Raw genomic sequence first — 13,628 nt, 5'->3', positions numbered from 1 at the left:
GGGGAAGGGCCAAGCGCAGCCCCCCGCGAGACTGCCCGCCGTGCGTCACGCCCCCCGCTCCAGCCTGGAGCCCGGCTTCCGCTGGGAGGTGAGCCGACGACACCATCACGTCCACCAAGGACCTACTGGGCGCGGGGCACCGCCCCAGGAAGGTCAACCAAAGGCCAACTCTGCGACAGGGACAGCGGCCCTCGCAGGTGGGGGGGACTTGCCACCGCCAGCCCCTCGCTGCCAGAGGCAGGAGGCGCCCCTGGGCCCAAACACAGGTTGAGGACAGACTCACAACCTTCCGACGAAAACCGTCCCCCGAGCGCCCGTCCCCCCTCCGAGTGTCTGGTCGTGGGGAGGAGGATGTCACTCTGGCCCATCCCACAGCGGTAAGGGTGACCGGTGCCTCATCCCGTCCACATGCGCCAGCCCGGAGCCTCCCGTCTGTGCCCGGAAGAAAGCGCACCCCCTTCAAGGACCTGTCCGGGTGCCCCAGGACTAGCCCCCACCCCACCGCAGCGGCGCCGCAGTCTATTCCCAAGATGCACCTGGGCATGGTATGCAAATGAAGGGAGTTAACCCTTTTCCTACAGAGGGGCGGTCCCACGCAGCAGGTGTTCAGCAAGCCCCGCCTCGTGCTTGGCTCTGTGGGGTGGACGGGTTGATGGGCCCCCTGCCATCCCAGGGCCCCAGCCCGGCTTTCGAAGCGACTTCAGTAAGTGAGTCGTAAGTAAGGCCGAGGGCTGAGGGCTGGAAGGGTCGGGAGGGCGGGAATAGGGGCAGAAAGGGACGGAGAGGGCAAGGCTGGCAGGAGGCACAGGCCGGAGGGGGGGGGGGGGGGGAAGGGGGAAGCCCGGAGGGAACACCGTCCGGGAAGCAAAGGTCACAGCTTCTGCAGTCAGGCTGGTCTTTGCCCCAGTCCTGTGTCTGAGCCCGTGATGTCCCGGAGCCTCAGTCTCCTTATCTGCAAAATGGGTCTCAGGAAGGCCTGTACTACCTGGGGCATCGCCAACTTTCAACAAGATAATTCAGCCCGTATTGGCCTTCGGTGTTCCTCAAACAGCAGTCTCTCGGGAGCGCTTGGCCACCGGTTACTTCATAATTTCTTTCGACCCACTTGCCAGCTTCTGGGGCCGTGTAAACGTCGTGCTTGAAAGGGCACGTGTTGTCGCCCCTCGCCAGCCAGGCCTGCGCGCGAGTCCAAACGGAAGGAGCCCACAAAGGCGAGCACCACTAGCAAGTTAAAGGCGCCTAAGGCTGAAGGTGACGGAGACGAGGAAGGAAAAGCCGGCGGCGAAATCAACACACGTCGTCGGAGAAGCCACGGCCTGGGAGCCCCGGCCTGTGTTCTCCCGCCTTCTCTGCACGGACTCCCAGCCAGCCCAGCGCTCTCCTTCCTGGGAACGGCGGGCAGCAAACGGGAGCAGGCAGGCTTTCGGGGGCCACCCGGCACCCACCTAAGACTTTCCCCTGGAAGGAAAATAGAAGCGAACGGCTTCGGAGGTCAGCGATTCTGTGCATTTTCGTGCTCGATGTGAAGACGCCAAAATCACCCCGTGTGCCCCCCACCCTCCCCTGCCCCCGGACATCCAGGTGGCCAAGCTTGGGGCCTGTGGCAAAAGTGGGGGTGGGGGACTTTGGCTTGGCGAGGCTCGCGTCTGGGTCTGGACGGCGAGGCCGGGCGTGTCCCTTGGACCCTGGATACAGCGTCCAGCACAGCCCCCCACCGCACCCCCCAGTGGAAAACCCAGGAGTGTGTCCCCGAGAACGGGTAAGACAAGAGGCCTGTCTGCACCAGCCGGTAGGAGAGAACAGGCCAGTTCTGAAGACTGTCATCGGGTCCCCAGGGAGGCAGTGTTGACAGGCACAAACGTCGGAAGCCACACCCACGCCCAGCCACGGGACACCCCCCCACCGGGGACACACACACCGCGAGGTGCTGCTCAGCCTTTCAGTATGCTCCTTTACAAACGTTTTTCTTCGGAAACGATCACAGCTTCACAAAGAGTTGCGAGAGGCCCCTCACCCAGCTTCTCCCAAGGGTCACATCTCGCAAAATCATGGAACATGGTCACCGTCAGGAAACTGACGTTCTGCAGCCCACCGGCCTCGTTCAGATTTCTGAAGTTTCCATGCACTCACACGTAGGCGTGCCTGCGGGCCTCGTTCTTGTGTGTGAATGTGTTTAAAGTTTATTGATTTTGAGAGAGAGGAGTGGGCATTCGACTGAGCAGGGGAGGGGCAGAGAGAGAGAGAGAGAGAGAGAGAATCTCAAGCAGGCTCCTCAATGTCAGTGCAGAGCCTGAGGCAGGGCTCGACCTCACCAACCGTGAGATCAGGACCCCAGGTGTCCCTGTGTGCGTTATTCTTTACCATTTTATCATACATTCAGCTTTATGCGACCCCAACCCAACTGAGATGCACAACTCTCTGTCACCACAAAGAAACATGCCGCTTTAAGAAACAATTATCTGGGGGCGCCTGGGTGGCGCAGTCGGTTAAGCGTCCGACTTCAGCCAGGTCACGATCTCGCGGTCCGTGAGTTCGAGCCCCGCGTCAGGCTCTGGGCTGATGGCTCAGAGCCTGGAGCCTGCTTCCGATTCTGTGTCTCCCTCTCTCTCTGCCCCTCCCCCGTTCATGCTCTGTCTCTCTCTGTCCCCAAAATAAATAAACGTTGAAGAAACAATTATCTGGAGGACCCATCAGTCCTCCTTGTCTAATGTGGATGGTGGTGCTGACCTGGGCTTATAAACATGCAAATATATGCACTCCATATTAAAATAATGGAAAAATAAGCTAAAAACTTTGATAAAAAGTAGAACATGATAATCAAAGCTCTCCACTTGCATTCGTCACTGGCAAATTATCCTGGAGATGCTTCCCCGTGGCTCCGTGCTACCTACCAAATCCTTTTTCATAGCTGTGTACTACTCCCCAGCGGGGTTGGACCTGGTTAAGTCAACCTTGTTCCCTCCTCATGGGTATTTGGATGAAATTATTTCTTTACCCTTCTCCAAATAACTGCCTCTGTCATGGCTCCGTTGACCCCTGCAAAAAGACCAAGTCAGGGTGCTTGTTATACCTGATTTCAAGGCAAAGAAAGTGAGGTTGAAGAAGGAGACACAGGTGGTTTGTTCAAGGTCACACAATGCAGCCGTGGCACAGCCAAGATTTTTTTACGGCAATTTATTGAGATATAATTTACCCACCATGCAATTCTCCCATACGAAGTGTATTCATTCAATGAGATCACAAAGATCTCATGCCTAGGGGCGCCTGGGTGGCTCAGTTAAGCATCTGACTCTTGATTTCGGCTCAGGTCTTGGGCTCGTGGTTCATGAGTTTGAGCCCTGAGTCGGGCTCTGTGCTGACAGTGCAGAGCCTGCTTGGGATTCTCTCTGTCACCCTCTCTCTTCCCCTCCCCTGTTCTCACACTCTCTCTCCCTCCCTCAAAAAAAAATAAATAAATATTAAAAAAAAAAAAAGATCCATGCCTATGTTTTCACCCAAGAGTTTTAGGTCTCATGTTTAGGTCTACGATCCATTCTGAGTGAATATTTATATACGGTGTGAGGTAGGGGTCCAAATTCACACTTTTGCGTATGGATATGCAGCCTTCCCGGGGCCACTTGTTGAAAAGACCATTCTTCCCCTCACTGAATTGACACCCTTGTTGAAAATCAGTTGACCCTAGATATTTATTCTGAGCTCCCAATTCTTTTTTAAAAAATTTTTTTAATGTTTATTTTTGAGACAGAGCACCAGCAGGGGAGGGGCAGAGAGAGGGAGACACAGAATCCGAAGCAGGCTCCAGGCTCTGAGCTGTCAGCACAGAGCCCGACGCGGGGCTCGAACCCACGAACAGTGAGACCATGACCTGAGCCAAAGTTAGACGCTTAACCGACTGAGCCCCCCAGGCGCCCCACCGAACTCCCAATTCTATTCCGTGGATCTACATGTCTGTTCCTATGCCAGGACCACAGGGTCTTAGTGACTAGCTGTGTAATACCACTCGGAAATTTACAAGTGTGGGCCCCCCACTTGCGTCCTTTCTCAAGATCGTTCTGTTATTCTGGGTCCCTTGAATTCCCATGTGAATTTTAGGATCAGATTGTCCAATCCTGCAAAGCATCCAATTGGGATTCTGAAAGGGATGATATCAAATCTGTAGTTCAATTTGGGGAACGTTACCATTTCAACAACATTAAGTCTTCCAGCCCAGCCACAAACGACCCACTTTTCCATGTATTTATCTTTTCTTTAATCCACCCCCCCCCACACCCCCGCCGGCGAAACTTTGTTGCTTTTGTAGCATAAGTTTCTCATCTCTTTTGGTAAATGCATGCCTTATTCTTTCTGATCAGTTGTAAATGGGATTGGTTTCTTCACCTTGTCTTGTTAGCTCGTGGCCACTGCGCAGGAAGTTCAATGCCTTTTGTACGTACTGATCCTAGATCCCGCAGCCCCGAGGACCTGGTTTACTGGCTCTAATACTCTCTCAGTGGGCTCCTTAAGATTTTCTCTATACAAAATGATGTCACGTGGGGCGCCTGGGTGGCGCAGTCGGTTAAGCGTCCGACTTCAGCCAGGTCACGATCTCGCGGTCCGTGAGTTCGAGCCCCGCGTCAGGCTCTGGGCTGATGGCGCGGAGCCTGGAGCCTGTTTCCGATTCTGTGTCTCCCTCTCTCTCTGCCCCTCCCCCGTTCATGCTCTGTCTCTCTCTGTCCCAAAAATAAAAAAATAAAAAAATAAACCGTTAAAAAAAATTAAAAAAAAAAATGATGTCACGAGCAAACAGAGGTAGGTTTACGTCTTCCTTTCCAGGCTGGGTGTCTCTGATTTCATTTTCTTGCCTAAGTGCCAACTTACAACTTCCAGGACAAGGCTCAGTAGGAATGGGGAGCACAGACATCCTTGTCCTGTTCTTGATCTTTAGGGGAAGAGGTCCAGTCTTGCACCATTAAGTATGTTAACGAGAGATGCACTTTGTCCGGTTGACGAAGTGCCCTCCCACGCCTTGAGCGGTTCCTCAGGAAGAGATGGTGAGTTTTGTCAAATGCCACAGCCAGGATCCGAACTTATGTTCCTCTGGTTCCAGAGCCCTCATGCTTACCTGATGTTCTAAACAAGCGGACCCCCCCCCCAAAGGAGCCCCACATGGAACCCAGTAAGGACCAGGGGAGCAGCAAATGGGGTGTCCCCATAGGCCCCTTTTCTCTTTGGCATTTGAGGTGAATTTGCAAAGGGAGAGCACGCACAATGTTTAATTTTTTTTTTAACGTTTATTTATTATTTTTGAGACAGAGCGAGACAGAGCATGACGGGGGAGGGGCAGAGAGAGAGGGAGACACAGAACTGGAAACAGGCTCCAGGCTCCGAGCCATCAGCCCAGAGCCCGACGCGGGGCTCAAACTCACGGACGGTGAGATCGTGACCTGAGTCGAAGTCGGACGCTTAACCGACTGAGCCACCCAGGTGCCCCCGCGCACAATGTTTAATCGGAAGGAATGTCTCATGATGGTGAAATCGCTACCATTGGGGCAAATCCTGCAGGGGTTTAAGGCCGGGTTCTGCGCAGACAATCCTGAAGTTGGCGTGAGGGGTCCTGTTTATATACAGCAATGGACGGCTGACGGTCCTGTGGTTCCCTTGCCACGGCCTCCATCAAAGCACAGCGGAGCTAATTACCAGGTTCTGGAAGACGCCGGGGCGGAGGCTGGCCTGGCAAGGGAGGAGGAGGCCTTCCCCACCCTCCAGCAGAAGACGCAAATGTGCACTTCCTGAACTTTTCCCCCAAGAAACAATGAGCCACACCCACAGCTGGCCAGGCAAGCCGACCCAAAAGGGACCCAGAACCCACCAGGCCCCACCTCCCAATCCGTGTTTTCCACTTTGAGGCTTTGAGGCTTAAGCCACGCCCCCGAGGAGAACATTCCCTCTGGGTTCTCTTACGCTTCCGGGAAGGCTTGGTTTGGTGAATCCTTAACAACCTTTCTGACACTTGTCAAACTCCTGGGGCTGCGACGATTTCAGACTAGACTGTTCTGTTCTCCTTGTATTAAATTTTTATGGTCACCCGGCTAGCTGTCCTGTTTTTCCCATTTACAAGGGACACGTTTGTCAAGAACCTCTTCTGGGTTAGGCGTGGGGGTGTTTGACATGCTGTAACTCATTGAAGCCTCCCCAAAACCCTAGGAGATGGAGACGATTACTATGCCCCATTTACAGATGGGCAAATGGAGGCACAGCCAACATGCGGAGACCGACAAAAACAAGCAAACTGACCAAAAGATAAAATCATTCCAAACTGTAATAAATAGGCCGGCACTGCGGTGGAAATGAACTTCAGCAGGACGGTCAGGGAGGGTCTCTCGGAGATTTGAAGGATGAGGGGGATCTGACCCTGGGAAGAGCAAGAGGAAACGCATCCGCATCCGAGGCAGAGGGAACAGCCAGTGCAAAGGCCTTTGATGTTTGCAAGGAACAATGAAGAGAAGCTGCGGGCGGAGTGGAGTGAGCAAGGAGGTGAGGGCAGGGAGGGGACAGGGGCCCGGTCGTTCGGGAGCACGTGTAGGACTGGGGATTTGACCCTGAGTGAGACATTATCTATCTCCTTCCCTGCACTGTTGGCTCTTGGAAGGTCCGAATTTTTTAGCTCGTTTTTTGTTTGCTCCTGTGTCCTCAATGCTTAAAGTGGCATGGCACACAGATCGATGGCCTGAATGGGTGGGTTTCCGGGGCATACGCTGCATCGCATTTTACCCCTTTGCTGTTCACAAAGGAACTCTCAGAGGTAGAGGTGTTGCCCCATTTTGCAGATGGGAACAGCGAGGTTGCCCCATTTTGCAGATGGGAACAGCGAGGCTCCGAGGGACTTGTTCGAGGTCCCCTCCCCTCATAGGTGATAAGGCTGGGACTCGTGCCATATCCAGCCGTCCAGAGCCAGCAGTCTCCTCTCTCGTTGCCTTCATGGGGCATGCAAGGCTTGAGCACCTGCTGTGTATAAGGAACCATGCTAAGCGTTTGTGCCCAGACCATCCTGCTTGATCCATCAAGATGGGGTTGGGTCTCCGTTGCTTGGATGAGGAAACCAAGGCCAGATTGTCAATGGTTAGGTCAGGGTCATGCAGCTAGGAAGGAGAACCAAATAGGCGCTGCAAACCTGGCGGCTGCACTGGCCGCCGGGAAACTCCGAGCTTAATTTAGGTTCCTTGTTTAATTATTCATTCTCTCCTCTCTCTTCTCCTATTTATGACTTCCGCCTTCTCATTTTGTTCCCGGGGTTAATGCCTTTTGTTTATATCTGCATCTTTGGCCTGGAATGAATGAATCAACGATTTTGGAGGAGAAAAAACCCCCAAATTCTAAACTTGTGTCCTTTTGTGGGCACAACGCCCTGTCCAAAGACATACCTTGGAGAAATAAAACGCTTTCAGGGTGTTCAAAACTTGTCTCTTGTTTGGTGTGTCTTTTTTTTTTTTTTTTTTTTTTTCCCTCATCCCATTTTCTAGCACCAACTACAGGCTACAGGCAGCACATTATCCACTGTTCATCCTTCCACTGTCTTATGAGCAGGGGCTACTTTGTCCCAGTTCACAGACAGGACACTGAGACCCAAAGGGGCAAACCCATTTCGCAAGTGGGAAAACGGAGGCTCAGGGACTTACACGCGAGTCACGGTCTGAGCTGGGGTTCCTATGGAGCTTCGTTCTGACTCCAGGGCAGCAGGGAATGGCAATTAGGTGGGGTGTTTGTGACGCGCTCACCCTGTAGGAAATGCCCCCGCATCCATTCAGCCAATACACAGGGCTCCCTCGGCCCTTTGGAGTCACGTCCTAGTGTGACCAGAATTAAACCACAATGATGGATTAGGGAACGGAGCGTGGGGCGGCTGGTGGCGGCGATCTGGGAGGGCTTTTCCCGGGAGCTGGCATTTGAGCAGAAATCCTAAGGAGAAGGAAAAGATGTCGGGGGAACGCTCTTCCAGGTGAAGGAACAGCAGGGGCAAGGGCCCCCGGTTCAGGAGGGCGCAGGGGGGAGGAACCGTAGAGAGCTGGCCGGGGGCTGGAGCACGGACATTCCCGGGCAGGTAGTGGGTGCGAACGTGGATGTGTTCGAAGGGTGCCGGGGGAGCCGCAGCGGCATTTAAAGCAGGGCCTGGCAGGCGCCACGCCCTAGATGCCAAGCGTCCGGGGTCTCGGACGCGAAACCGGGGCCGGAGGAGTCCCTCGCGCTGACGCCACCGCCCACGCGTCCCGCGTAACCCAGCGCCCCGCGCCCCACGTGCTCTCGCGGACCTTTAAACGCCCCGGGGGCACGTGACCAACCCACGCCGTGTCATTGGCCGGGGGGGGCGTGGCCGCCGCGCGGCTGCGCAGTGACGCGCGCGGGCCGGCCCCGCCCCGGCCCCGCCCCCGGCCGGCGGCGGCGGCGGCGGCGCTGGCGGAAGGGATGACGTCACCGGCTGGGGGGGCGCGCGATCCGGCGCGAGGGGAGCGCGAGCCGCAGTGAGTGTCCTCGCGCCGCCCGCCCGGCAGCCCGGCCGGCGCGCGCACGCCGGGAGCCGCTGGCGCTCGGGCTCCGCTCGAATCCCATGCAACAGCCAGGATGTGAAGCGGGGCAGAGCCGGGGGAGCCCAGCCCAGCCAGCCTCCAGGTAAAGGGGGAAAGAAACGTGCATTCGAGTGCAAAAAAACCTGCAGCCGCTCCAGTGGGGGGTCTCGGAGGCGGCGGAGTGGGCAGCGCGCCGGCTTTGTGCCGGGAAAGCCTGCACGGCCATTGTGCTCGGAGGATGCTCCGCTGCAGCCGGCTGCACGCCCAGCCGCTGCGCCTGGCTAGCGGCGTCCGAACAATGCCCCCGAGGGGCTGGGCCGGGGCGGGTAGGGGCCGCGGGGAGGGCTCTGCGGGCGGGGCTGGGGGGCTTCGCCGCGGCGGGGGAGGGGGCTGGGCTGGAATCGCCCGGAGCGCGGCGTTGGAAGCTGCCCAGCGCCGCCGGCTGCACCACCCCGGGCTGCGGGCGGGGCAGAGGCGCGGAGGGGGGGACGCGCGTGTGTGCGGAGGGGGAGCTGGCCCCGGCGGCTCCCGGCCAGGCTCCCCGGGCGGGTCCTGGAGGCAGGGGGCGCTGTGCCGGGGGTGGGGGTGGGGGCTCGCGGGCGCCCCGAGTGGAGACCAGCCCGGGACGGGTGGCTCCAGCTGGGAGCGAGGGCGGACCGGCCGGTGCGCCCAGGGCGGCTGCTCTGCCCGCCGCCCTCGCTCTCCAGTCCCCCTCCCCTGGAGACCTCCGACTCAACACCGTCTCACCCTAGCGCCCTCCGGGCCTCGTCGATCCCTGGGGAGGGGGGGCCGCCCCTCCGACACCCTGGCCTTGCCCCACCCTTCTGCGGCCCCGGCGCCCCCTCCCAGCCCCCCCAGGCGGGGCGAGGCTCAGCCCCCAGCCCCAGGGACTCTGGCGGACAGACGGACGGGCGCGCGCACCGGTCCCCGACTTGTCCGCGGCGCTAGGGGCCCCTTGGGGATCCCGGGAGAGGGGAAGCCGCCCCTGGAGCCAGCAGCCCGGGGGGTTTTGCGCGCCCCGGGAGCCCCCTTAGGGGCGGCGGGGGGGGGGAGGGGAGGTGACGTCATCCGGGGGGGGGCGGAGCCGTCGGAACCGGGTTAGGGGGGGCTGGGGGGCGTGCCCTCAGGAGAGCCCCCCCGGAGTTAGGGTGCCGGAGTCCTGGGCGCAGGGGTTTTGGCCAGGTTGCGGCCAAGTTCATTGCTCCTTATGGAAATCTCTCCGAAATTTAGGATCCCCCTTAGCACCCCTTAAATCGTGGACACTTTCCTCCATGAAAACCCCTTAAATCGGAGAACTCCCCTTCAGCTTTTTTTTTTTTCCAGAATTCTCAAATCAGCGAACCCTTCCGCAAACTGCGATTTTTTTTTTCAGCCACAGTTCCTATCCCCCCTCCCCCCCAAATCTGGAACCTCCTTCTTAGTGACCCTTCCCCTTATTTAAAATTCTCCTGTGGTACCGTACCTGTGCCGCTTTTGAGAATGCCCCTTCATCACATTTCGTCACCCCCTAGGGACCTCATTTCCCAAATTAACAAACCTCCCCAGCGCCTCCAACTGGGGGACACCTCCCCTCCCCTCCCTAGACTCAACTGGGATTCCCCATTTCCCCCACCTCAATCCGAGGGAGTCCCCATTCGGAGCATGGGGTCCTCCTATCACCGGCCAATCCCCCACCCCCCCTGAAAAATTAGCCTGGCCACCCTAGCTAGTGAAGGGGGGTGTCTGAGGTGTCCAGGTTGTGTGTTAACAGTCTCAGCAGCGGGGACAAAGCTGGAGGGTCCCCCAGAGTCCCAAGGACAGGTACCAGCCTGCTCTGGGCCCCAGCGGCCTGGGCCCAGACTTTGGCCGCCTGTGTTCTAGCTTTCCCTCCGTGTCCCCCATCACTGCTGTTCCTGGGGTGCCGGGGGCAAGGGCCCCTTTTGTTTGGGGGACCCTGCTTCTCCCTCTGTGCCGCCTTCCGCCCGTGAGAAGAGAGAGCCCGTCTGCGCCTCTACTCTTGTGTGATACCAGCCGCTGTTGCTGGAGCTTTTATTAATGGCCGAGGGATTCGGTCGATTCTGCCATTTGCATAACTCCCCTCCCCCTCCCAGGGTCCCTTCCTTTGTGCCCCCCTCCTCCTGCCAATCTCGCCCGCCTTCTGTCCCTCAGCTCTCTTCTTCCTCTGCCAGCTGATACTTTGGCTGCTGAAGGCAGGCAGCTGGGGCTGGGGGCGGCTGCTCACCACCCCCGCACCCCAGAGCCCACCAACTTGGTCCTGGGTCTCCGAGCCGGAGCCCCCTGCCCCCTGCCCCCTGCCCCCTGCAGTGCCCTCCGCCCAGCATCTCTGGCTGCCTTGCTGTCTGTGTGTGTCTCCGTTCTTCTCCAGAAAGCATCCTCCTGCCCAATCCCCTGGGCCTGGGGGGGCACCTTCACCATGACGGTGCACTTCTGCCTGGGGCCTGGGCCCCCCCCAGCCCCCTGGGGGATGCCACCCGCCATCCTCGATTGCCTTGAGAGTTGGTATAATTGGGCTCAGGCAAACAAATCGTCGCGGGAGACCCGGCCCGCCTGGTGAGCTCATGTGCTTTTCTATTCCTGCCACCCCAGCCGATGACATCGGCCCCCCAGGGGGTGAGCGGGGCTGGTGCTGTCACGCCAGTGGCCTGGCCCACCCGCCACCCCCTGCAGGAGACAGGAGACGGGACGGACATTCTGGCGTGGCCGGGTATGGCCTTGGAGGACGCTGCCGGGGTGGTGGCTGGGCCCCTGGGGGATCCCTCCTCTTCCTGGATCCCTTCCGGGGGGTGGGGGCGGTGCAGGGAGAGGGTCCCTGAGAGCCAGGCACCTGCCTGCTGCCCGCACAAGTCATTGCGCATTGACCGTGCTTCTGTCCCTGTCCCCTCCAGCGGAGATTCTGAGCGCCTTTCTTGTTTCTCTGCTTCCCAGGGGATTCCAGGCGTCTTCACGAAATGTCCGTGGGTCGCAGGTGGAGACTTAAGGCATTTCTCTCCCAACACTGGGACCGTAGCGCTGGACCGGGGTGTTGGGGAGCAGGTGCAAGGGAGGAGCTCCCTGGACCTCGGGGATATAGCGGTAGCATCTGGGTGGGCATTTCTGGAGCCATCGCTGTCCATCTATTTTCTCTCTGGGTCACCCCGTGAGGAGCTTGGGGGCTGTGCCTGGGGTTCCCAGGCGTGACTCGGGGCATGACTCGGTTTCCCCGCCTGCCTTCTGGGTCAGCACTGGGGAGCGTGTCACAGGTGTTGGGAGCACAGCCCTCACCTCCAGCTGCTGCTTCCTGGAGGCCGGTGCCGGGAGACCTGTGGCTTTGCTGACTACTCCAGCAGCCGTGTGGCCCCACCGATGGTCAGTTAGGTGGCCCGGGAGGGACGAGGGGCAAGGGATGCGTGGGGACGATGCAGCTCCAAGGCACAGTGTAGCTTTTTCACAGAAGCCCTGCATTCACCTGCTTCCCGTGACTTTAGTACAGCTACCGCGTGCTTGGAGGGGGGGGGGGGGGGGACAGGGGGACATTTAGAGGGTTCGGGATTGGGAGGAAAACCCTAAAAATAAAGGTGGATATTTATAAACCCGGCGGGTTTGGGGGATAATTGACAAAGCTTAATGTTTTCAACTGAGAGCGATCCCCCCCCCCCCCCCCCCGCCGCCCTCCACTGCATTAGTTCCATTTGCGAAGTCATTCGGAGCCCGCGGAAGGTTCTTGAAGTGGAGTGGACTCCGTGGGCGAGTGGCGGTCCGTGGTCCCTCTCCAGAGGTCTCGTGCTTCTGGAGGGAGACTCTCGTGCTGAGATGCCAGGGTCCCCAGCTCTCCTGCGCAGCCAGGCCAGCCTCCCGGCACCCCCTCCCACGGGCGGGCACCCCCTCTCCCAGGATTTGCAAGGAGGAGGCCACCCCTCTCCAGCGAAGGTGGCTCAGACCGCCCTTGCTCTGTCCTTCCCCTCAGCAAACGATTCCCCGGGTCGGGTAATGGGAGACACCCCAGCTGCCAGCCGGGCAGGGTGGGCCCAGCCTCTGGTGGGGACAAGCAGGGGACGAGACGAGGGCATCACGGTCCTGCCCGCACAGGATTCCCCGTGCCGATCGGGGCCGTGGACAGGTGTCGCACCTTTGCCTGCCCCGGGGGAGGATGAGGGTTCCAGGGCTTTTCACACGTTTGGAAAATTTTGTCTTGTCCTCCCCTGGCTTTGGTCGGCCACCAGAAAGCTGCCTGCTCGGCTCGCAGGGTGTGGAGCACGGGGTGCTGGCAGAGGGTCAAGGGTCAAGTGCACGCTACCCCGTCACGGGCAGGAGGGACGGCCCAGAGACAGGGACGCCCTAGCTCTGAGCTACACAGGAAGCCCAGACGCCTGGGTCTCAGCCCTGGGGTCCAGGTTGTTACCCCCACCCCCACCCCCCACCCGCACCCAGCCTCCTCGAAGCCCAAGCCGTCAAGTGTAGTATATGGGTTTTTTTTTTTTTTTGTTTTTTTTTTTTAAGGAAAGAAAAGACACTCAAGAAAAAAAAAAAAAAGGGAAAAAAAAAAAAAGAACCCCGACGTACCATTTATTTCTGTCTCGTCTCTGGCTGATATTTCAGAAGCGTGGGGGGGGGGGTTGTGCGTGGGGAATATGAAAAATCAATTGGCTTACACTTCTGCAAAGGCGAAAATTAACGAGCGGGCGGGCGTGACTCATGGACAGGGCCTCGACTTTCGCACTGCCACACTTTTGTCTCTCCGTACCCTCCTCCGACGAGACGCTGGTCCCCCGCCCCTTCCGGGGGGGGGGGGGCCTGGCCGGGCCAGAGGTGGGCTTGGGGGGTGGGGGTCCTGTTCCGGGCTCCCGCGAATCGCCTTTTCTGTCCCCGGAATCCAGGCCAGAGGGGTTCCGTACCTGAAAATACACCGGGTTTTTGTCTGGCGTTGTGTTGCCTTTCACACCCTGGTGTCCTCGGGGGTGTATGTGTGTGTGTGTGTGTGTGTGTGTGTGTGGGTGTGGGTGTGTGTGTGTATGGGTGGGTGGGTGGGCGGAGGACGGGGGGTGTCTCGGAGCTTGGGTTCCTGGATTGTGCCTCCTTCTCCCTTGCCTTCACTGGGGTTGAATCCCCAGT

At 58.6% G+C, this 13,628-nt stretch overlaps 1 protein-coding gene across 1 annotated transcript in view; it reads left to right on the top strand.

Moving 5' to 3' along the window:
- Positions 1-8,482: 8,482 nt before the first annotated feature.
- PTPRS (protein tyrosine phosphatase receptor type S) overlaps positions 8,483-13,628 on the top strand; it is a 92,629-nt gene continuing 87,483 nt past the window's right edge. Inside the window, 1 exon segment of the mRNA XM_047842608.1 lies at positions 8,483-8,643. The gene's annotated coding sequence lies outside the window, so the exon portion shown is untranslated.

Source organism: Prionailurus viverrinus, chromosome A2 (assembly GCF_022837055.1).
Source record: "Prionailurus viverrinus isolate Anna chromosome A2, UM_Priviv_1.0, whole genome shotgun sequence".
In the NCBI taxonomy this organism is placed as follows: domain Eukaryota; kingdom Metazoa; phylum Chordata; class Mammalia; order Carnivora; family Felidae; genus Prionailurus; species Prionailurus viverrinus.
Note: the sequence above shows the minus strand (reverse complement) of the source record. Positions and strands in the feature narration are given on the sequence as shown.